The 24132-nt window shown below is 44.7% G+C and overlaps 1 protein-coding gene across 4 annotated transcripts in view; it reads left to right on the top strand.

Moving 5' to 3' along the window:
• The window catches only part of Rora (RAR related orphan receptor A), a 743770-nt gene that overhangs the window by 652051 nt on the left and 67587 nt on the right, over positions 1-24132 (top strand). The window contains exon 1 of one of the 4 annotated variants that reach the window (XM_013346372.2): positions 5865-5883. The exons of the other annotated variants lie outside the window; for them this stretch is intronic. The gene's annotated coding sequence lies outside the window, so the exon portion shown is untranslated. Of the gene's footprint in view, positions 1-5864; positions 5884-24132 lie in introns of those variants that run through there. 4 annotated transcript variants of the gene reach the window in all.

Genomic DNA, 24132 nt, shown 5'->3' with positions numbered 1-24132 from the left:
TGTAAAAGTGGAGTCTTATGGGTACCTTATTTGACTTATGTTGGTCATTTAAACTGTAAACTATCCAGGAAAAAAAGTCACAAAAATAATAGGCACATTACAAGCTCTAGCTCTTTTTTTTTTTTTTTTTTTTTTTGCAAAGCAGTATCACATCTGAGATAAGGCTGCCCTCTAGTGGATACTAGCTCAAGACAGGCAAAAGCCTGGTGAGATGAAATTCCCATCAGGCCAGTGGAAAAGGTCAAAGGTTGTGAATATTTTCTCAAGCGCTAAGGAGAATTCTCCACCAGATTCAAAAGTGTAATTCATTCTCTTATGCAGTTATTAGAAATGGTGTATTAGAATTAGATAATGAATTTCTAAAGTTTTCTTGGAAGGAAGGAAGGGACGCATTTAAGAAACTTAAGCTCTCTGAAGGCTTGTTTGCAATGCTCTGTTATCTGTTCTAAAGCCAAGTGGCGTTTGGTTTGTGAGCAGTTACAACCTGTATAAAAATTCTTGTTTTGTCCCAAAATTTCCACTTCTGTTCTATTTTCCACCCTTGACTTTTCTTTTTTAAAAAAAAAATATAGGCCAGTGAAACCCAGCATTGTTCTTTTTCAAATCAAGCTCTTTTCAGAAAAAAATAAAGAGAAAAAGTCAATAATTAGAATCACTGATGATGTTTCTGGCAAACATGGGCGTAGAAACGGTTAGCTCCTTGATTTATGAAGACTTAGATGATTTAGTTCATTCAGCAGGTAGAGTGCTTGCCTAGCATACAGAAGGCCCCGAGTTCAAGCCTCCAAACTGTATAAAGGAGGTAGGGTAGAACACTCCTGTAATCCTCACACTCATGAGGTAGAGAGTAGGATCCAAAATTGAAAGTCATCCTCAGCTACAAAGGAGAGTTTGCGGCAACTCATAAAAACAAAAGACAGGCCTCAAAAACAGACAACCCAAACTAACGACAGACATAAAAGCACTCGGTGTAGAATCTGTGGACAGAATTTGTTTGCATAACTTGTGGGACCTTTAGTGAGATTTGAGTTTGATCTTGAGTGTCAACCATGAAACTACCTCACCTCTGTGGAGCCAGAGGCATAACAGGTACTGATTTTCCCCGCTGAGATGCCTTTGAGGTGGGGGTGCATCCCAGAGGTGTAAGAACCCAAGCTAGGGTACGATTTTTGTCACTTAAAATTTGGGACCCGAGCTGTAATAGCTGAGGTAACCAAGATGGAAGAAAGACGCTCTGTGACTTTGAAGGAGGATGGGTCTGGCTGGCTGCTACAACTATTCATGAAAAACAAGGCACAACAAGAAGAAGGGATGGGGGGGGCAAGAAACTGTTGTTTTGGCCCTTTGATCTTAGAAATAAGGACGTGGTTCAAGAAGTGGGGACTTGTGGTTAGGTTGAGATCAGTTATTGAAGCAAATTGTTTTGTTTTGTTTTTTCAAGCGAGCCATGCAGAAGTGTGATCCTCACCCTCTTCGCTTCCTTTTCTTTCCCCATGGATTGTTATCTTCAGGTCTCGCTTCTGATTTCTGCAGAGCGCAGTGCAAATGTAAATATTTATTTTGGACATGCTTAAGTGTCTCCTATGTGCTCGATCATTCTGGTGCCACTTGTATGCCTTTATAGTCAGATTCAAGCCCTTCCTGTCAGTCGGGTGTCTCGGGTCATGAGTCAGCATTTTTAAAACTATACCAAGATGTTGGCAGCCACAGTGAACCAGAGAAGACGGTGTTGAGCCTGTCGGGCTCTTGAGTTTTTAGTTTCTCAGAGGTAGATGCCACTTAAAACCAAGGGGACAGCTATCCCATGAAACATGAATATAACTGGAGAAGGCCGCCTCTTACACTTATGTGTAAACATGGGTTTGCTTTCAAGGAATCTAAGAGTTAACTACAGAATAGTTAATGCTTAATGATCCTGCCTAAGACTGGTTCCCAAACCCTGGAGTAAAACTTAAGTTGGTAACAGGCAGATTACTGGGTCCCACCTAAAGATGGCCTAATGGAGTCATTGTGGGGTGGGGCCCAGAGGGTGGATTTAATCAGCATCCTGGGTGTTTCTGATGCAGGCATCCTTGGGCCTCAATTTGCTAACACACCCTTGTGTGCTAAGCAGTCAGAGCTGGGGTGGGCAGCAAGGTGCTCTCCTCCTTCAGTGGTTCCTAGATACTGTCAATCATCATCATCCTATGGGATGCACAGAGTTCTGCCTCTGGTGGTCCCGAGGACTGAAGAGGTTTGGGAAGTCCTGCTCTGGCCTCTAACTAAGGAAAGAAAGCGAGGCTCCGACAATGAAACCATCTTAGGGTAAACATAGACTCCCCTTGATCCCACTGTAGGGTGACAGATCTGGGCACCCAGAGTGAGGGGTTCCTGCCATCACTTCAGTAAGACCCACACTTCAGCTGGTTTTCTGTGGCCTTGCTTTCCACAAGTGTGGAGGAGAAAGTGGGTAAAATGTTACCCCCCCAGATCTCCTAACCTCAAATGACCGAAACAGGAGAGGGTCCTGTGGCAGTCTAGGTGGCTGATAGAGGTGCCTATGACACCGAAGCTCTTTTCTCCTTTTCTGAATGACACTGTCTGGAGCTCTGGCCTCTGTTAGCCACATTGACTCAGGGAATTCCAGCCCTGTGTGTGTGGTGGGGACTCTATCTCCAGAGCAGGTGGGGGAGTCTGCCACAGGGTCCAGGCCAATGACAATGGAAACAGCAATGGCTTTCCTGTGTTGCCGATTTCTGTTCTTCTTTTCAGCAACAAAGTAGATTCCTTACCCCTCAAGCTCCCCAGCATTTCCTGTTAACAAAAGGGCCTCTCTCGGGTATAAACATCAGCTGAATGTGTCTGCAGTGGGGTGAAGGGAGCCAATTCCAAATAACCAGACACCCTACCTCTGCCTCCAAATAACCAGACACCCTGTCTCGGATTTCAATAACCAGACACCCTGCCTCTGAGTCCATATAACCACACGCCCTCCCTTTTGTACAGAGTGAGTTCTCATCCGGCAAAGCCAGTAAAAGCTGGACTCTGAGAGCTGTGGAGGCAGACAGCAGTCCAACGCAGTCCGACCCTGGGAAGTGGTTGTGCAATACCCTGTTGCTTGTGGCCGCTTCAGCGCTGTGGGCTGTGGGGACCAGTAGTGACCATGACATACGGTGTCCTTGGTGTATGTGTACTGTGGTGGGGGATGTTTCAGTAAACAGACCAACTGCTTTCATACAGGTAACTACAGTGGCACAGCCAGCCTGACACAATTACGATGGTTTCGTGGGTGAGCATGAGAGCCGAGTCACAGAATTGCCTCGGCCTGTGCTAAACACCTGTGATAGGCCTAGATGGGAGCTCAGAGGCCATCTGGTCTCTCAGCACCCAATATTGTTAGGATATTAGACTAGACTGAGCTTTCAAACCGTACAGGCTCTGTGGATTAGAGAGATGGAGCAGTATTTAAGGGCTCTCAGTGCTCTTATAGGGGGTCTGAGTTCTATTCCAAGCACTCATATCAGGTGGCTCACAGCCACGTGTACCCCTAGCACCTTCTTCTGGCCTCCTGTACGCATGTGCACATACTCACACAGAGACACGTGTTTAAAAGTAATATTTTTTAATTTTTAAAAAACATCTTGTTTTTATGTATTTTTAATAATTTATTTAACTTTATTTTATGTGGATTGGTATGAAGGTATCAGAATCCCCTGGAACTGAAGTTATAGATTAGTTGTGAGTGGCTGGGAATCGAACCCAGGTCCTCTTGAAGAACAGCCAGTGCTCTACCACTGAGCCATATCTCCAGCCCCCAAATATAAAATTTTAAAGTGTGTGTGTGTACGTGTGTGCGTGCGTGCGTGCGTGCGTGCATGGGCTACATGAGATTCTGGTGAGTTTGATCTGATGGTACTGGTGGATCCCAAGTGCTGGTAAACTTTAAGCTGCACAGATGATCCTGATTGAGAAATCTCTCAAGTTCAACACCTTTATTTTATGCATGAGTCATCTGGTCCCCAGTGTGGCTGCGCAGTGCTGAGGAGTGGAAAGCCCCTACGTGCCGAGGGAGGCGGGAGAAGATGAAGACGTGGGCTCCAGGTCAGATCTGTTGTGTGGTAACTGGCAGGGTTTTTTCACTTGTGTTCTTTCCCAGTTTGTAAAATTAGAAGGTTTTGATTGACATCTGTCAAGGTCTTTTCCAGAGCTCCGCTTTAATGAAAATGTTTCTGTTAAAGTTGAAAGGTGAGCTGGTCTCTAGTTCAAGAAGTGAGGAAGGCAAACAGAAGCTTCCCGACTTCCCTATTCCCTGTCCCCAGCCATAATTGCTAAAGGTACTTCAATCGGCTAACCAGCTCCTTTTGGAAGTGAAAATTCTAAGGTAGAGAGAGGTAATTGCTATGCCAGCTACTTAAATACATTTTAAAACAAGAAGGCTTTCATTAATATTAACAAATATGCCCAGACTTAGTTCTGGCAAATTACAGCCCTGTTTTATCAAGTTCTAGCCCAAAGACTTTTCCATTTTTGATGGTTGAGTTGAAACCTAGGGGTGGGGAGTGGCTGAACAATGAAACCACCAAACAGCCCTAACCACTGTATTCCACTGTAATTGTCTTCCCGACTGGACATTAAAGCCCCAAATCCCGAAGAAATGTATCTCCAAATTTGTTTGCATTGACTTGGAGGCAGAAACAGTGTGCGACACCGAACTAAGTTCTAGTATGGAGAAGATCCTGTCCCTACTTCTTTCGAGGCCTGGTATCCCTAAGAACTTGGGTTTCGTTGTAATGTTGATCAGAAAGGAAGGGTCTGTTGGAAACCACTATAGTGTGCTGTGAGCACCTTAAGTGTACTTAATTTTTTTTTTAAAGTGGGGATAATATTTGACATTTTCAGGAGCGATTAAAACCAAGTTTGAAATGAAAATCTGATTGGAGCTGGCATAGGAAACTCGGGTCGTAACTTCAGTAGCACTCTTTTAAAGACGAGCATATTGCCTGTTCTCTGGTTCGGTAGAAATTTATGGGGAACGCTAGACTTCCATCCAGCAAAATCTTCCGACAGAAGTTTCCTGCCCCCACCACTGCAGAGAAACAAAGTTCATCGCCATTGAGTTAAGAGGGTTCAAATTTTTGGCAGCCTCCTGAAGCCCCCTGCTGCTGTTGCCTCCTCAAACCCTTTTGAAGTGGCTTAGACGTTTCTGTGTCATTTCAAATGGCTGCTTAGGGGAAATACTGACTGAACTCGTTTTGACTGTTAAGATGGTTCGAGTGTTTTTTGCGGAATGTTTTTATTTGCTAGAAATCTGCTTTGCGCTTAAGCTTCTTCTTGTTGAAGAAGTTTGGTTACCAGCCATCTGATGATGCCTTGGGGTGTTTACAGAAAACGTGGGTGCCGCAATTATATTTGAGCACAGCCCTCCCCCACCACAGATAGCACGGTAATCAGCCGCAATGGGGAAAACATGTATTTAAGGATTTGATGCTTGTAAAAGAGGGGCCGTAAAGGAACATGGTTGTTCAGATGTGAGAAGTGACTGGCAGCTCTCCTTGTCGGCGTGCTGGTAACAAGAAAGTCTCCAAGTTCAACATCAAAGCCAGCACAGTTTACTCCACCAGTGACTTGCACATCAAAGGGGGAGCTGAAGACAAAGGGAGTGAACTGAGGTGTTTTACCTCATAGTCCAATCCCTGCTGGGCGGTGGGGGGGGGGCGGACTTCATGGATGCTCATCAGTTTTATGTTGTTTTGGGGGGAGATGGCTTACAGATAGATCTTCATTTCATAAGTGATGGAAACATAAAAGGAGGGCAAATGAGAACTTTATTCCTTCTTCTCACTTGACTTTTACTTAGGAAAAACTCATCCCAGGAGAGACTGGATCCTTTCTGGCTTCCTTCAGGTAGCAAACTCTGTTATCGGGGTGAAGATTCCAAACTTCACGCAATAGGCTACATGGAATTCTCTACCAAATAGGACAGTTTCAACTGGGTGAACTCCTACTCCGTTGTTGAATTACCCTTGACAACATAAAATGGGACCTCAATTTAGAGAGTCCTCCGTCCTTTCTCCCCCCCCAACCCGCTTCTCATTAACTTTGTGGGTGGAGTCTTGATGAATCAGGTGGGGAGGGGGGTTGTCCACGCACGCGCATGTGTCTGTATATGTGATAATGAAATTTAGACCTGTTAAACCGGCTCTTAATTAATCACCAGGTCTGTGTCTCTGTTCCCTGACTCAAGTCATGTGTATTCCGAAATGCTGAGGTTAGAGCAAGAGTCAAGAGCTGAAGACACACACCCCTTTAATATTATACAAAAAATAAAACCAGCCACCCAAGTATTAGGGGTGGTTTGAAATAATATGCTCATTTTTCTTTCTTCTTTTTTCCTTGCCTTTGAAATTTGAGATGCTTTTATAGTTAGCTTTAGTAATTTACTCATTTTTAAATGCTATTGAAAAATAGTAGTGCCCAGTGCGGTCATTAATAAATACAAAGCAGCTTTCTCGGGGCTCCAGGGAAACTTAATCAACACACAGTGTTACTAATTGATGCTATAGTGAGCTGGCAGAGGCAGCGCATCAGTAAACAGAAGTTAGAAAGCCAGAAGTTAGGGAACTATAGGGATTATGTCGACATCAAGGGCTGGAAATTATAATAAGGCCTCTTTAGGGGAGTATTCATTTGCATTTGGCTGAATTAGGGCACCCGATTATTTTTGAAGACACTGAAAAGAATGCACCCCAAGTACTCAAGATGTGGAAGGGCTAAAGGTGGGGCTGTGGATAGGGGCTGAACTAGACTTTTTTTATTTTTTAACACATGCTGGTTTGATAATTTTTCAGTAGCTTGGTATACAGTATCTTCCTTTCTTAGCAGTGCTAATGAAATCAACTGTACAGATCTATCTGTTTCTATGAGTGTGTGTGTGTGTGTGCGTGCGCGCGTGCCTGCTATCCCTTACACACACACACACACACACACACACACACGCACACACACATTGGTGTACACGAATCAGCGCTTCCCTTTTACAGTGGGTTTTAGATGTCCACCTCAAATTCATAAGACTCCCCCGGCCAGCTCTTCTACCTACTGAGACATCTCACTAGGTTTTGTTTTATAACACAGAATTTGTACTGAATTTCCACAGTTGAATTTTTTTTTAATAAGTAAATAAAAGCAGAGAGGGCAGGTGGGTGGCAGCAGAATTAAGCTAACCCTTTGAAATCTTCTTTACCCCCAAGTCTACCAGGACACCAGCCTTGAGCAGATTAGAGCTCTTTGGGGTTTTATTGTCTCTGTCCTCTGTGGTCCTCTGTGCGTGACCCAGGGGTCTCAGAGGGTTCCCAGGGTCCTCTCGTGGGCTCGAAAGGATTAAAAGGAATTACATGAAAATCTTAAGAAAGTGTTTGCTCTTTGTGCACTGCCAACCTCCTGCCCTAAATGGTGAACGGCATTGGGAGGTAGAATTGCTGGATGCTGCCTGGGTCCAAGCTCTGGTATTCTTTGTGCCAGTGCCCATGGACTCCTTCGTTATTACACACTTGGTGTTAATAAAAAGCAACATTCAGGGCCAGTTTTACTAAAGAATGTCCTTGATGAAATGGTATGAAAAACACTAACTTTTAATTTAAAAATTTCATACTATTATTGTTGGTAGGTAGGTGTGCGTGATATGGATGGGCAGGGAGGTATACTACATGCCATTGCTCACCCATGAAGGTCGGAGGACAACTCTGTAGTCAGCTCTCTCCTTCCACCTTTAAGTGAAATATAGGAATCAAACTCAGGTCTCTAGAATCACACGGCAAATTCCTTTACTGCTGAGCCATTTGTCTACTCCGACTTTATTCTGTTTTGACCACTGAGTACATAGCTCCTGAGCGCTCTATGGGAAACTTGTGTTTCATTCTGAAACACCATTCTGTCTCCAGGGAGAAGCGTTGTACCCTGTCTGCCCTGAAAGCTAACTTGGTACTTATTGCATGGAAATCCTTGTGCTTGACAGAATGGGCTGGCTATGGTTAATTCTGTCTTGGGTAGATGTCACCGCCTCTGTGAAGGGAACCAAGTGTCTGTCGTGTGGAGGAGAACTGTCAGCTGTGTTTATTGTCAATAAGTTCAGTCTTGCATACAGAAATGACAGGTTTGGAATACTTGTGTCCAACCCCATGATCGACCTGATACTTTAGGAGCTGTGCTGGTGGTGGGGGCGGGGAGCTAACCATGGTGAGCCCTTGAGATGATGGTATCTGATAAAGAGATGTGTCACCACTTAGGAAAACTACAGAACTCAGTGAACCAACATCTCTGTGAAACCCATGCATAGGATTACAAAACCGTGCGAGGCTTCGAGGCTCAGCCATAGGACAAGATAGAGCAACTGATTTGAATTGAGCAGAGCGTCAAGTTGTTGGTGTGGTTTTAAGATCCATATTCTAATTAATGGCTTGCTGGGAGTGGCGGTTCCCACCTCTCAACCCAGAACATGTGAGGCAGGAAGTTTGTCATCAGTTTGAGGCCAGCCTGGTCTCCGGAGTGAAATCCTGCCTCGAAACAAACAACATGAACAAAAAAAAAAAAAAAAAAGGGAAAATTCCCACTTGTCAAGTCTGCGAAGCATTATAGAAGATCAGAATCCCTGAAAGAGGCCAGTGACATGGCTCAGGGTGGGGCCTGCTTAATATATAGGAAGCCCTTTCCCAGGGTGGTGGAGGGCTGAGTGAGTACAGTGGTACACAGCACTCAGGTGGAGGAGGGGGATCAAAAGCACAAAGTCATGCTTGGCTGCAAAGTGAGTTTGAGGCCAGCCTGGGCTATGTGAGACACCCTCACACCCCACCCCCGTGTGTGTGTGTGTGTGTGTGTGTGTGTATAAAAACTATTAAAAGTAATCTTTTGGCTGGAGAGATGGCTCAATGGTTACAAGCACTGACTGATCTTCCAGAGGACCTGGGTTCAATCCCTAGGACCGACATGGCAGCTCACAGTGGTCTGTAACTTCAGTTCCAGGGGACCCCACATCCGTGACAAAACAGCGATACACATAAAGTAAAAATATGTAAAAGTACCCTTTCCTTTGACCAGCCACTTTCTTGTGTGTGACCGGATTTTCTTCTCACATATTCCATGAGAACATCACACAACACACTGAATGCAGAGAAACAGCTATGACAAGCCACAGATGAAAAAGTTTTGTGAAAAATAAGGAAAAAAAATAGAACATGGAATTCTCTGATAAGTTCCGGTAGAGTATTTTTTGGAACGCGTGTCAAGTAAATATTTTAACTGTTTCCAGTCTTTTTTTGTCATGTGGTAGTAATGGATGTACAACCCAGAGAAACCAAAGCTCCTTGTAGCTTTTAAGAGTTTAAAAGGACCCAAAAACAAAACCCAATGTGCTACAGTTGACTCCAGGAAAAAGAATGTGCTGCAGAGTTCAGGGTGGGAGTAGAAGAAATTTACGTGTACAATCAGATGAGTTTGAATAATTTATTAAACAAGGCACTTTAAAATATGAATTTATGCTCCACTCCACCATAGCATCCCATCGTTGATGGCAGTGGAAAACCACGGCTGTCATGGGTATATTTTCTGTGGTTTTTGTTTTACCCACCCAGCAGAGATCCACTATAAAATGGTGGTTTATGGAGGCATTACGGTTTATCTATAACTTTCTATAACCTACATGAGGTCTACAAGACCAGCACTGGTGAATTCTTCCTGTTTGCCTGTTTGCTTTGAACATCCATGTAGGAAATGCTATTCTGAACAGTTGGTACTGCTAATAGCACTGTCCCAGCTTCTGGGAGCTATGAGACTTCTGCCACTAGTCTGGATAATTTGGTGAATTTTATCACTGTGTGATGGCTACCTTCAGAGGACCTGTCAATCACCCTCCCTCAGGCCTACTCCATTAGGGAACAGTCAGCCCAAGTATCTGTTGGCACCCAGAGTGTGACGAGAAGGCTGAGCCCTCATCTAGCTTCAGATACACTTGGCAGACTCTGGTCCATTACTCTAATTAAATGCATGAAATCCCAGCCTTCCCTGAAATCTCTTGGGGAAAATAGCACGCAGCTAGAAAGCAATGCCTAATATTTGCTAGTAATTTTATAATCACTTTTTTGGCATCTGACACAGAGATGTGTACAGTGCCCTCTGTGACCGGGCCATTGCCTCGTTGTTATTATCAAGCAAGGGGCACGGGGGTCTCGTGTTCTCACTGGCTTCTGATGCAAAGGCTGCTGAGGGGAGCAGATGTGTTTGGCATTCTGATGCCAATAACTGGGAGATAACTGGATGCCTCTGGCGCCTGATGGGTCTTGGTGCTGGGATGCCTTGCTCCCGGCTTGGTTTTATTGGCCAATTAAAGGTAGAGGCTGGGCACACTCACTTGTATAAACAGAGATTGTGCAATGGCCCCAGCCAGGCTGGCCATGAGAAAGCCCTTCCCCCACATCAGGAGGGCTGGGAAGAGGGCTGAGGTTCCTTTGGAATATCTCGCCTGTAACTGCATGGGTGAGGGGTGAGGCCAAGGGGAAGGAAGGAAAGCAAAGCTAACACCATTGTCTTCCATGTCCCCAAAGGCTGTGGGGAGGTAAAGCCGAGGCAAACCTGGCTCTTTAAAGATTAGAGAAACAGCACATCTTTTACTGGCTAACAAGAAGGCAAGGGGGTGGAGAGATGGCTCAGCTGTTAAGAGCACATTGCTACTTTTGCAGAGGACCCAGTTTGGTCCCCACACTGGGAGATCAACAATCAACTGTAACTCCAGCTCCGGGTCTGATGCCCTCTTCTGGCCTCCATAGGCACCTGCATACTTGGCACATGCGTGTGTGTGTGTGTGTGTGTGTGTGTGTGTGTGTGTGTGTGTGTGTCACACACAAAAATGAACCAAAAAAAGCAACAAAATAAATTTAAAAAGAAAATGAAACACTCCACTTTCCCTCTTTGGACATAACATGTCATAATGATATCCTCTTTGAAATAAAATGGATTCATGTGCTTTTTAAGCATTGTTTTATTAAATTCCTAGCACCGTCCTGACAACTGACTTAAAATAATAGATTTTATATACTAAGTTGTATAGTATTTAGTAGTTTTGAGCAGGCAAAGAAAACTACCAAAAACCATCCCACTACCTCAAGACCCTCCTAACTTCATATCTTCTTAATATAAGTATGTTTTCATAACCCACCCAGTCTAATTTGTGCTGGCCCTATACTCATAGTAACGGGGCACTCCACTGGAGAGTGGTCCACCAAGCAGGAACACTTCACAAGGTGGAGTGGAATTTGTAACCTTGCAGTGGAGAGAGTCAAGGCACCGAAGACTATCGTCTTTTCCATTTAGGCCTTGTGTAAACACTGCAGACACTGACTCCTAAATGAAATAACGGGGTAGGTGGAAAGGAAAAGGTGAGATGGTTCAGTGATGTTGCCATGGGAACCAGAAAGTCTTCTACAGAGTAACGCTGTCCGGGCACTTTCTAGCTCCTGCTGAAGGGTCCAGCCCTCACGCAGCTAGCCACAGCAAACTGGGCCTTGTTCTGAAAGTGATCACCCCTCTTTGGCGGCATCTTAGTGCTTTTTCTGGCTTAGCTGAGGACACAGTTGCATGTGTCCACACACAGAGGAAGTCAAGTGGGTCCATCTCTCCGGCTCTCTGGATGTCTCTTGGTCCTAAGGAAGAAAGAGAACAATACCTACCTGGTAAGGAACTTGGAAAGGAGGGTACACGCACGAAAGACACTTGATAACAGTGTCTCCCATCTAACAGACATTCATATACAGCAGGGGGTGATGTTATCATAAATGCCATCATATTCTCCCGTACAAGGTCCATAGTGCAGCTCACATAGTCAGGGTTGGAATTAAGGGGATGACTTTGTCCCAGCTTATCTTACCTAGCACACCTTGCACTTGAACCCAGGCCTGTCTCTTGCATGGGAGATCTGAACAGGTGGGAGCCAATGGGAGACCTGGGATGACAACTCCCATCTCTGAGACCCTAAGAAGCATGTAATCCTGTGGGATCCCAGCACTGATGCACACCACAGTCAGCATCCAGAGCTCTCCACTCATGGTTTGTAAAGTGCTTCCCCCGTGTCAGGCACTGTGAGATGGATTACTACATTGAATAGTGATACCTCTCATCTTCATTTCTTACGGAGGAGGAAGCTAGGACGCAGGGAGGCAGAACAGCTTGCCCAGGACCTCAAGTCCAGCATGCAGCTGCAGCTGGAGGCTGCAACCATCTGACTCTTAGACTGGGCTGACCCCTCCGCTGTCCCTGACCCAACATTCCTAGCACCGCATGCATGTCACAAAATGTTCCTGACTCTGTGATGAGGTCCCTGTGTATGTGTCAGGGGTTCTTTCTGAACATGTCAGTGGATGCTAAATACAAACAAATATATTAAGCATGGGATATGTCCTAGGTGCATAGAAAAGGGATAGCAAGAGCCTGGGGCAGGAACGATTCACGATAAGGGTACATGTCTGCTCAGAGAGATACACACAGTTTATGGCAGGGTATCGCACAGAGGAGTCCTGATCAGGCTGAAGGCCTAGTTGCAGCTTTCTGGAAGAGGTAAAGGCTGAGCCAAGCTTTGAAGCAAGGAAAGGTCACTCCCAATAGAGGAGAGAGCTGGTGGAAACTCTCAAGGGGTCGACGATCAGCAGTTTGGGGGACAGCGAAAAGTTCAGTGTGTCTATCTAGGAACCACTGGAAATGAGGCATCCAGGGGGAGCTGCAGGGGTCAAAGCCCTTGCTGTCACTCTCCAGGGTGTTGTTCTTTGGTTTCAGGGTGATGGGGGTGTGCTGAGGGAGGTTGCCAAACATTTTTAAGACACACAGACTCTCTTAGTTCAGTCAGGTGTACTTAGTGGCTTCTTTTTGCTTCATCATTTTGGAGGGGATAAAAAAGCTCTGGGGACCCTTCTCTGGTATGATTTGGGTATCACTGCCCATGCTCCACCCACTCCCACCCCCTGTGTTCTGTCAAGAGATGCATGAAAGGCACCCACCATGGAATCTTTCAATGGGTTTTTTTTTTTTTGCACTTTGCTTATTATAAATTGATTCCAGGACTTCATTATGGTGTCACCAGAGATGAATGGGGCAGTAGTGTTTTGCCTTGCACTGCCAGAAGGAGGGAAAACAAGTTTCTACGGAGCTGTAGTTCAATCACGCTGCTTGCAGAAGCACGGCCATGAAAGGCTGGAGCAGCGCGGCTTTGATTCTAGAAACCCCCGTAGCCCTGTGGGTGCTACAAGCAAAGGCGTAAATTAAAGGTTGGAGCCAGCTTTCAAGTATCGACTATCGAGCAAAAAGCTCAGCCCACACTCATGCACTTACTGGAGCTTGTTAAAATAAAAATATGATCTTGGCTGGGCTCGTGTCGCAGCCGGTATAATTATGACATTGAAGATTGCTGTTTGAATCAGGGCTGCTACAGCACGCGTTTATTTAAAGATGGGCTTGGTAATTTAATGCATGTTAGGCAGGACTTAGGACCAACTTGGGGGAGAAGCGTTGCCAGCTGCCTCTCAGGTTGTTTCTCTTCCAGGTAATCCAGGTAAACACCCGGAACGAGGCAAATTTAGCCAGAATAGAAGGGGTCTGGTTTTCTGACTGTATCGATTCTGGTCTGTTAAAGGTTGTCATGACATTATTGACTCCTGATTTATTTCACAGATGATATAAGATGATGCATTGAAGGTAGCTGGCTTTGGAAGATATGGTTTAGTATAGGCATTGTGTGGTGCGTGTGTGTGTGCATGCAGATTGGAGCCAGAGGTCAAGTCTCTTCTTCCGGCCACTCTGCACTTCCCTTTTGAGACAGGGTCTCTAGCTGGCCACTAAGCTTCAGGGATCCCTCTATATCAGCCTCTTCAACTGGAGAATTAGAGGCATGCCCCCATGCCTGGCTCTTTACACGGGTACTGAGGATCCAAACTCAGGAACTCATGCTCATAGTCTGAGCCTCTGAACCATCTCCCTGGCCTTACAGATATATATATATTATTTTTTAAGTAGTGAGAGGGTATAACTAAGAAGCCACTTTTCCTTCTTCTTCCTACCAGTGGTTAAGGTGGGGTGGCCAGCTAGGTAAAATAGTCGCAAGCCTATGGAACAGAGTGGATTATATTGATTGAACGTCCCTAATCTGCACTACTTTCAAGCCTGTATACTGAGAATGGGCACAATTATGGATTTGGGAATAGTTTGCTTTTCAGTTCACATATTGCTACCAATACTCCAAAATCTAGAAGCAATATGAAATGCCTCCAATTCCCCAGCATTTCAGGAAAGGGGTACTACCTCTGTGTTTCCCATGGTTTGTTTCTTGTTTGGTTGGTTGTTTTCGGTTTACTTTTTATGCTTCATCATATCCAGAGTATTCAAGTCTTCGGGAAGTTGTGGATGACTGTACAAATATGATGATACAGAGTGCTCGTTTGGGGATTGCCTGCTCCCGCAGCTCCTTTTCCTAGTGTGTGACTCTCTAAACTATTCTCTGCTCCTTGCTCCTTCCTGGCCCTAGAGAGCCAAGTGCTAAGCATCTTTCGCAAATGAATCAGCTTGTCCCCACTGGCTGAATGGTGTTTGATGTTTAAGGCCCCTCAATTGTTAAGAAACCCCTGAAGGTCAAGTCTGGGAGACAGAAGAAGTGGGGTTGCATCCACCCAGCCAATTGCCCACAGATCTGTGGGATTCCCTACAAGGAATGTCACCCACAGGCCTCCTCACATCAGGAGTGCTGGGATGCAGGAATTTCTTTTGTGTGCTCCACCTCCAGGTAGCTGGTGGGTGTCGGCTATCTTGTTCCTTTATCGGAATCGCCTCACATTCTTCCTTCCTTTCTCATGGACTTTTTAAAGGAGTCACAGGACAGTGGTAACCTGGGTTTCTGTGCCGCATGCTGTTCTGATGAGTGAGTTCCATGATTCCCCAGTTGGGAATAGACTCTTCATTGTAGAAAGGGAGAGCTCAATGCAACAGCCTCCTAGCCATGGGGGCATTGTGTGTAGAGTAGTCAAACTGTAGATGGCATCTAGTCCAGCATGATCAAACTGAAGTAGGTGGGAGATTAAAGGCCAAGCCAGGTTGATTTGGTGCAAGGTTAAAGACTAGAATCAGGGTCTTCTCATTTTCCTGCCATGTTCCGTTCTTAGCTCATACTTCTGTACATAGCACCAAGGATGTCAGGGCAATACTGTAGTCCAAATGTGCAAGTATGATGTTAGGTCTGTGTACCACTAGTCATTATGCTATACACTTGTGTGTGTATCTGTACGAGTGTGGTGCATGTATGTTGTATGTGAAGAGTGTATTTGTTCACGGGTATGCGGATATATCTGGTCTGCTGTCTTGCTCTACCTCTCTCTGCCTTAGTCCTTTGAGACAGGGTCTGACTGAACCTGGAGCTAGGCTAGTGCTCAGCAAGCCCCAGCAATCCTTTCTCTTTCCCCTGACGTGCTAGGGTTACAGGTGCATAGATGACCATGCCCAGCTTTTGTGCAGGTGCTGGGATCTGAATCAGGCCCTCGTTCTAGTGCCAGCAAGCATTCTTACCCACTAAGCTACCACTCCAGCCCCCAGATGATACCTTTTCGTGGAAAAATTAGACTGTTTTTATTTAGTAGAAAAGTAGGAGGAAAAAAAATCCATCAGAAGCCCCATGTATACAAGGGCATTAATTAATATAGTCTTTAAAGGCACAGAAAAAGAGGAAACCCTTCAAATATAGATTTCAGTGAACTCAAAACTGTGTGAGAGAAGCCAACAGAATCACGAACCTTCATTCTGAGTATCGTGAAAATGTACCCCTCCTGTCATACGTTGGTCTTCCAATAGGAGACTCAGTGGCATTCCTTCCCTTGCCTCCACACCGAAACAAAACCCAAGGCCAAGAATAGTAAATAACCACCTTCGGATAATACCAATGGGTAAACATATCCAGAATCAATTATATAAGGTAGTGTTGGCAAAATGAAGAGAGAAAGAAAAGGGGGGGGGGGCAGGGGTAAAAGTATTACCAGCCGTCCAACACAGGACCATACAGGGCAGAAAAGAAACCGGGTAAAATGCATAATGATACAGTCATATGCATCCTTCCTGTCTCGGGAGTGGGTCCTGACGGTTATCTAGTCCAAGTCACTCCTGTGACTTGAGAGGAAAGAGGAGCTCAGAAAGGTTAAGTGGCTGGCTCAGCGTCACCACTTAGCAGCAGAGTCAATTTTGGAACTTTGGTCTCTTGACTCTCAGTGCAGTGGCCCAACTACTGTACCCTGACCTTCTAATTGATTGTGTGCTGACAACCTGTATCAGGGGTATGGGGTCAGGCTCATGGAGCCCTCTCTAAACGAATAGCTGCTGGAAACTTACCATGAAAGCTGTTTGTGGTTTTAACCATCTCCAAAGGACCAAAACAGATTAATTCAGTATAGCGTAAAAGCTGAAGTTACATCGAGAATAGAAGGAAGTTTTGCATGTCCATTGAGTTACTTAATAAGTGTTTATTAAGTGCCTGTGTTGTGTTTGCGTGACCTACAGCCCAGGCTCAAGTGTCTCCTCTCGAAGAGGCGGGGGAGGGGGGGACACCACTGGGTTTGTCCCCTTCATGTCCCTTCCCCTCCTTTCTGTGGCTCAGGTACACATCTTTCCTTTCTCTGCGTTGTCATATCCTTTCCATCTGCTCTTTAAATGTCAATCTCTGTTCTCTTCTCCTTTCGTAGCCAGTGTGGTTTTCTCCTGTTTATCTTGCTCTCCTTTCGCTGACGCATTCTATTTGCATGTCTTTAGCGGCAGTTAATATCTGCTAAATCAAACCATATTGGCTTGAATAGCTTCCATTGAGTCCCGAATAAAAGGATGCTTCAGTTGCCTGGCTCCACTCTCTGTAGGTTCTTTGTCAGTCAGGAGGTTTAACTTACTCAAAACCTTCCTTGTCCTCATCCTGCATCCCTAGATTGTTCATCTTCCCCTGTTCAAGCCAGTTCGCCCTTTGAGCTGTTGTTCCTGTAAACTGATCTCGGGGGGGGGGGATGACTGCTGTTTCATTTGCTCAAGATTTGGTGAACGAGGACACCTATTGTCCTGTTTATTTGCCGTTGTGGCATTTTCACTTTTACGGCCTCCCCACCCTCATTATAAGGACCACAAGCACTGCTGTCTTTAGTTAAGCCGAGGTGAGCACACACTGTCTGAGCATCCGTCAGAGGACTTGAGGCTAGAACGAACAGCCCTCGGTTTTGGTTTTTGTTTTTGTTTTTCTGAGAAGGGAAGCAAGATGAGCAAGCCACTTTCATTGATTAATTGAATTCAACCAGTTTCCTATAGCTAATGCCTCTTTACCACAGAGAAATGATTAGATTCTAAGTGCCAGAAGAGAGGTGTGAAAAGACACTAACCACAAAAATGCCTCTTGTAAAGTACATCATCCGCCATTGATTTTACTCCCCAGGAAGTACCAGAGTCTTGAAATTCTTGTTTGTTTGATGCAAAACCATCTGAACCGAAATCCACATGAAATATATCAAAACTCCTCAGCCAACTTTTACTCCCTTCATCTCTGTCATTCAACAGCTACCTGCTCTTCTCTCTCAAAGAAGGCAAGATGGGGGTTTGATAGCAGAACAGTGATATTTAGGTTCCAGATGAACTTCCATTATAAGAAAAGTGAGTGGGCTGTAGGCCTGCAGGCTGCAGAGGTGAACTATGTATGGAGATGCCCCGCAACTCCATCTGACATATTCCCGCATCTGCGCCTGCTCTGAGTATCTCCTGAGTATCAATGGCTAGTCGTGACTTCACCTTGGAGAGAAGGAGCTCCTTCCTTCCTGAGAGCAGTCTCACGCCACACTAGGAAGCTGGATGTGTGAGGGGTTTAAGTCCTCAGAGAAGATGCACAAAATTCATCCTTTCTCCCAAGTCTACCAACTATAGAAAGCAAAGGGAGCCTCCATGTCATCATGCATTTTTGGAGATGTTGAAGGCTCTCTCAAGCAGGCAAAGCCTTTGAGGCTTCTTTTGGTATCACTGCCTGAGGCCACCTTCTATCATGGGGGAACACTTACCTCTGGCAGATCCGAAAAGTACAGGAGGCCAAAGTGGCAGTGGAACACTTGGGCACAGTTCTATCCATTTTCCAACAGAGAACCCCTTTCCTCCCCAGAGCTAAGTATCCAGGAAACCATGCTGGAAATCTCCAGCATGTATTCTCAAGGGGTTGCAGATATTATCCATCCATGTGTGTAAAAATTCTTATTGTCACATCTGGATAGAACTCCCAACATCTAATGAGAAGAAGCTAAACATGCTGTGGTACCCAAGACAGCCTCACAGCAAAGAACTCTCTGGTTTAGCAGTACCAAGCCTTAGAAATCCCCACAGAATGTGTTCTTTGCCTTGGGTTCATAATAGGTCCCTTACATAAAACATCTACGTTTTCTATCAAAGTAAGTTCTGTTTTTTATTGTTCATTGTAATTGAACCTGATGAGTCTGGTCTTTAATCCTAGATACTCAGGAGAAAGAGACAGGAGGATTCTGAGTTTAAGACCAACCTGTGCAGCCTCACAAGATGCTGTCTCAAAGTAAAAATAGGCTCGGCTTATAGTTTTGTTGTGGAGATCTGGCCTAGCAAGTATGAGGCCCTGGTGTTCCATCCTCCGTACTGCTAAAAAAGTGCTGTGCAGGTGTATGTGTGTATGTACACATGTGTGTGCAAGTGCACGCAAAGGTCATAGGTCAACCTACCTCAGCTGTCATTCCTTAGGTGCCAACTACCTTCTGTGTTTGGAAATAGGGTCTCTAATTGGCCTGGAGTCCATCAAGTTGGCTAGGCTAGTTGGCCAGAAAACCCTGGGATTCCTCTGTCCCTTCTTTACCAGTGCTGGGAATATAAGCATCAGCCACCATATATGGCCATTTATTTTTTTAAACATGAGTTCTGGGTAATCAAACTTGGGTCCTCACACTTGCAAAGCAAATAATATACAGACTGATCCCACTTCCCAGCACTCATCTTTTAGGTATAGGAATCTTATAGGCATGAGGGATATAGAAAAGGCATTGCATTAGCGAGAGAAGAGAGAGACATGCTGCAAGCCGTGGTGGAGTCAGGACTAGAAGCAAAAGGACACAAACACTGCTCAATGCCCCTTGGCACGTGAAGTGAGGGTGATGGACAAAGGAAGTGCCTGGACCTCTGGGCATCAGACATGCTGATGAGAGAGTCCCAGCCCGTGGCTGTGACCTACTGACAACACCTGGGATAACTGGTCTACCATGGCAAGCTTTGCTCCCATTTTATTCTTAGAGAATATGTCAGTTTGAACTTGACTCTGAATCACCCCAGTTATTAATTATTAGAAACATTTTTTGAGATTCATAGATGACTTATGAAATCTGATTAGCAGTTATGGCTGTTTCATCCTGTTGTGTCTTTATGGTGATTGAGACCGTGTAGCTAAACATTAGACAGGTAGAGTACATCACCCCTACCAACATGTGGATCCACACTCAGCTCGTTCTGTTCCAAAGCCTTGAAGCCAGGTAGTTCAAACTCCTTAGCAAGTGCCCAGGGTCCTTTAGAACTGATGCCTCCCACCTGGCCCCATGCCTCTGTCCTTACTATGAGCCTCTTACTCCTTTTATCCTTTCCTGTGTGCCCAGCCTGGCTGTCTTTGAATGTACCATGTGTGTTTCTGTTTGGGTCTGTTTAGCTTCCCTCGGTCCCATCTCAGCACTTGCTCACAATAGAATGGTGGCATTTCTTCTTCATGGCTCAGATCAGATGGCAAGCGACCCTTCTGAATTCACTTTGAAACCAGTCTGGTTTGGTGTGTTGTAGGGCTCTAGTCTTTACAGGTTGTTCATGGATGTAAGCTGCTCACCTCCTGAATGTCCAGCAATAGCTAAAGCTGGTGGCTAGGAAATCACCTTTATCACGCTATTTTCCATATGGACTTAGCTTTCAGAGTACCTAAACCTTAGTCTCTTAACTGTTTACCAGTATACACTGTGATTAACCAAGTTTCTGTATGAAACACTAACATTTCTCTTTTCCCTTCCTATAAGCATTTTTAATTAAAATAATTTTAAAGTCTAATAAGAAAATCAGGCATTTTTGTACCACCTACGATCCTTTATTAAGAGAGAGAAAGAAGTAAAATCTTAGCCATGAGTATGCTTATTAAATACCTGAAATGGCCCTAGAATAAGCATTTTTACGGAGTCGAATATTTGCGTCTATACTTAGATCTATAAATTACTATTCTTTGAACTTGAAGTGGATTTTGAACTGGGCTCTCCATAATTATAATAATCATCCATTTCATTTATATATACTTGAGCCATATATACATTAACTAATTACTTCTTGATCACACAGCCTAGTAGGAAGACTTTCCTTGCTGCCCTGTTTTTACAGTGTGCATATGAGTGTGTGCTAATTACAGACCCCTCTGATTAACTTGGCATCATATTACCCCAGTGCTTACTCCATAACCCATCGACATCAAGGGTTTGGTAGGTGGGCAAGAAACTTGTATTAGAGTTAACTTCTGTTTTCAAGCCAGGAGGTAAGTGACATTTTATGAACCCATCAAATACCTGGCTTGAGTCCAAGAACAATTCATTTTCCTTAAGTATTTAAATAGTTGTTTGAGGAGTGTTGACTTTCTCAATTCGGGCCACATCATAATTGCCTAATTAAAAAAAAAAGGAAGAAAAAAAACCAGGTGGTCTCTAAATATATTTGAGCCAAATTGAGCTTTACTATACTCCAGGTTGTGTGTAGGTGACATGGCTAATTAAGTTATCCCCATTAGGGTATGCGTTCAGATGTGGCTGCTGCCCTCTGTCTATTCCATTAAAAACTGCCTCTGTCACTCATTTAACATGAAACAGATCCATCTGGAGAAGGCCCATCGTGAAGGGGACAGAGGTGGCTGTGGGTGCCACCGGCAGAGGCTCACAGCCAAGTACAGATGTGTTCCATAGATGCAAAGGCACAGAACAAATGCAGTTTGTTTCACTATCCCGAAAAGCCCGCCTGCTGCTGAGTCCATCAAACAGATCATATGGAAGGTGCACACCCATATCACAGATATTGCTGCCCTCAACACAATCAGAAACCAACAGCCAATAAGAGCACTTCAACCTCTACGTGCCAGAAAGTCACGCTTAAATCTTTTTTTTTTAAATTAATCAATTGCAAATTTTTCATGGTACTGCAGAATGGAACCCCAGGGTCTCCCATGTGCTAGGTACTACCTCTTCCACCAAGCTATGCTTTCCCAACTCCCTCTTTCTTTGACAACTTAAAAATGAAGATGAAGCAAAGCAAGTGGCTTATCTGTGGATCTTCCCCTACAGAATAATTCTTGGAAATGCATCCATTGTATCGCAATCAAATTGTGTGTCACCCTCTGTTGAAACTTGTCTTGTCCCTCAGAAACAGCCTGTGTGAAAAGAAGGCAGTGTCCCTCTGAGTGCTGAGGGATGAATGAGGAGGAGGCTGAGGGTTCAAGAACATTCTATCTCTTTGCTGAGATACTTCTGGAACAGGGTAGATAGTATTCGGGGAGTTCATGGGGACACCACTGTTGGGCTGCTGAGATACCTCTGGAATAGGATAGATAGTATTTGGGGAGTTCACGGGGACACCACTGGTGGGCCGCTACAGTCTACCCAGCCCCCCACTTTCCTAGTTAAAGAATTGTTCTTACCATGACCAAAAGATCAGAATCCCCACAGCCCAGCAGGCTTCACATGCAGGAAAGTGGTATTCTGTGGCTTTCAGTTGCTTGGTTTTCTTATAAGCTAAGTGTTTGGGTAACTCTCTCCAAACTATCATCAAAGCCAGGAAAAAACAGCTCTAAAAGGGGCCAGCAAGATGGCTCAGCAGATAAAGGTGCTTGCTGACAAACCTGATGACTTGAGTTCAATCCCCAGGACCCCACATGGTGGAAGGAGAAAAACAAGTTAATACAAGCTATCCTCAGACCTCCACACATGGGTCATGGCAGGCATGCACACATATATACACAAAATAAGTGTAATAATAATTTTTTTAAGAAGTTCCACAGAAAGATCTTATTTGGTGACCAAAGGTAAAAAACATCACATTCTGGTAAAGCTGGTAACTATAACAACATGGCTGACATCCAGTCTTTCACTGCCTTGGTTCTACATGCCTGGCACTGGGCTAAGCCATCAACAAATATGTGTAACTGTCAACATCTTTAAAAGTAAGAACCATTATTGCCTATGCTTTAAATATGAGGGAGAATTAAGGCCCAGAGATGTTCATGATCTACAGAAGGCCACACAGTCTTCTGTGTGAGAACCAGGATTTGAGCGTCTAACATCTGCCTCCCACCCTGAGCCTGCCAGCCGTGTCTCTATGTCTGTGTCTGGTTGTAACGTGGACATTTCCCAGATGTCAAGTGTGTATTGTGACAGATGTGTTTACGTCAGGGTATGCAGAAGGCTGGACATTAGAGAACAGAGAGAGCGGGATGCGGGTCTATGGAGGATGGGGCTGATGACCTTTGCACGCCGAGTGTCATGCTTGCTTGAAAACAAGTCCGTAAACCACAGCCATTGCGTGTGTGCTCTCTGCATCAGCACAGATCTCCCAGTGACCACTAAGAGCGAACCACAGTGACCCAGCGCAGTGACCTCTGATTAAGATTGTCTGTGATAGAGCCACACAGGAAAAGCTATGGCTCGAACCTCTGGGGGCGCCCATTTCCTGGTAAGATCTGTGTGTGCCAGTCCTGTCCCCCAAGCCATGACACAGACCATTCTGCTGTTGAATATCAGATATTTTCCATACCAGGAGGTGAAGTGGGTGTTATAATCTCCACACGGCTAATAAAGAAACTGAGGCTTAACCAAACCTCTGTAAGGCGGCAGACACAGAACCCTGGGAGTTTTTGACCACGGTTACTGAAACAAGTCAGAAGTATCTCTTTTTCCTGAAACTCCCCAAGGTCAACTTCCTTTTCAAGTGAAGCAGGACAGCTATTCAATACTCCCTGCCTGCTAATCTGCACTCAGCCAACATATCGGAAGTGGGATTCCACAGGGGGAACAGAGGTATCTAGTTAGGCCTAAGAGGCTGTCCAGTTGCCAGGCACATGCCCTGGTATTTGCATGGTCAGAATCTGGCACTCTGTGGGTGCTGGAAAAGTGCTTGTGGTTTGTTTAGGTGCCGGGGGCTCTGTCTGAATATTAAAATACCGTTTCTTTTGGGTTCACTGTGCTGGGCTGGCTCCGGTCTCCCGTCAGGAGACTGTCTACTCCTGTGGCTGTGGTTTGGGATTGACATTTACTTTCCTTCTGAGTTAATGGTCCCTTTAAAACATGTATTGCTGTTTTGCAATTCAGAATCTACTACATTGTGGAAGGGAGTCTAAAAACCTTGGGAGCCATCTTGTGGTTAAAGCATCTTCCTTAATGTTTTCTACAACATTGCATGGAATTCTTGTGTACTTTCTGAAGTTAAGGGGCTGCGCTTTTTTTTTCTCATTAGTCCTCGATTATCAGTTTGCATTCTCCAACATTTTAAAAAATATAAATTGAAACTTACCATGTCATATTTATAATATATCATTTAAAATTTTATATTATAGAGTGTCTCTATGGGTGTTCGTCTATGCATGCATATATACAGACATGTCTAAAGCTTTAATTAGCACCAGGAGTAAAGATCATGTGTTTTTTCTTTATAGTTTCTATAATTTCTAAATTTGTTTCAGAAAACATATATGATCTCTAAACATGTAGGGGGAAAAATAAAATTACAGTCCAATTTTATTAATATTTGTTGCAAAGGAAAGATGTCCAGATTGCCTAAGCAAGCATATAAAGAAGCCATTTAGATCAGTTTATTCTGCATATTCAATAACAAAATTACAGTGGCTGTTGACCATGCTGCTGTGTGAAGGAAATATTGAGGGTGTGAAGTATGACCAACCCTGTGGTGGTGTTACATTGCCTGGTTATTCACACTTCAGAAAATACATAAATGTAGCCGGGCAATGGTGGCGCACGCCTTTAATCCCAGCACTCGGGAGGCAGAGGCAGGTGGATCTCTGTGAGTTCAAGACCAGCCTGGTCTACAGAG

Source organism: Microtus ochrogaster, chromosome 5 (assembly GCF_000317375.1).
Source record: "Microtus ochrogaster isolate Prairie Vole_2 chromosome 5, MicOch1.0, whole genome shotgun sequence".
NCBI classification, from domain to species: Eukaryota; Metazoa; Chordata; class Mammalia; order Rodentia; family Cricetidae; genus Microtus; species Microtus ochrogaster.
This window is presented reverse-complemented; position numbering and strand designations above follow the sequence as displayed.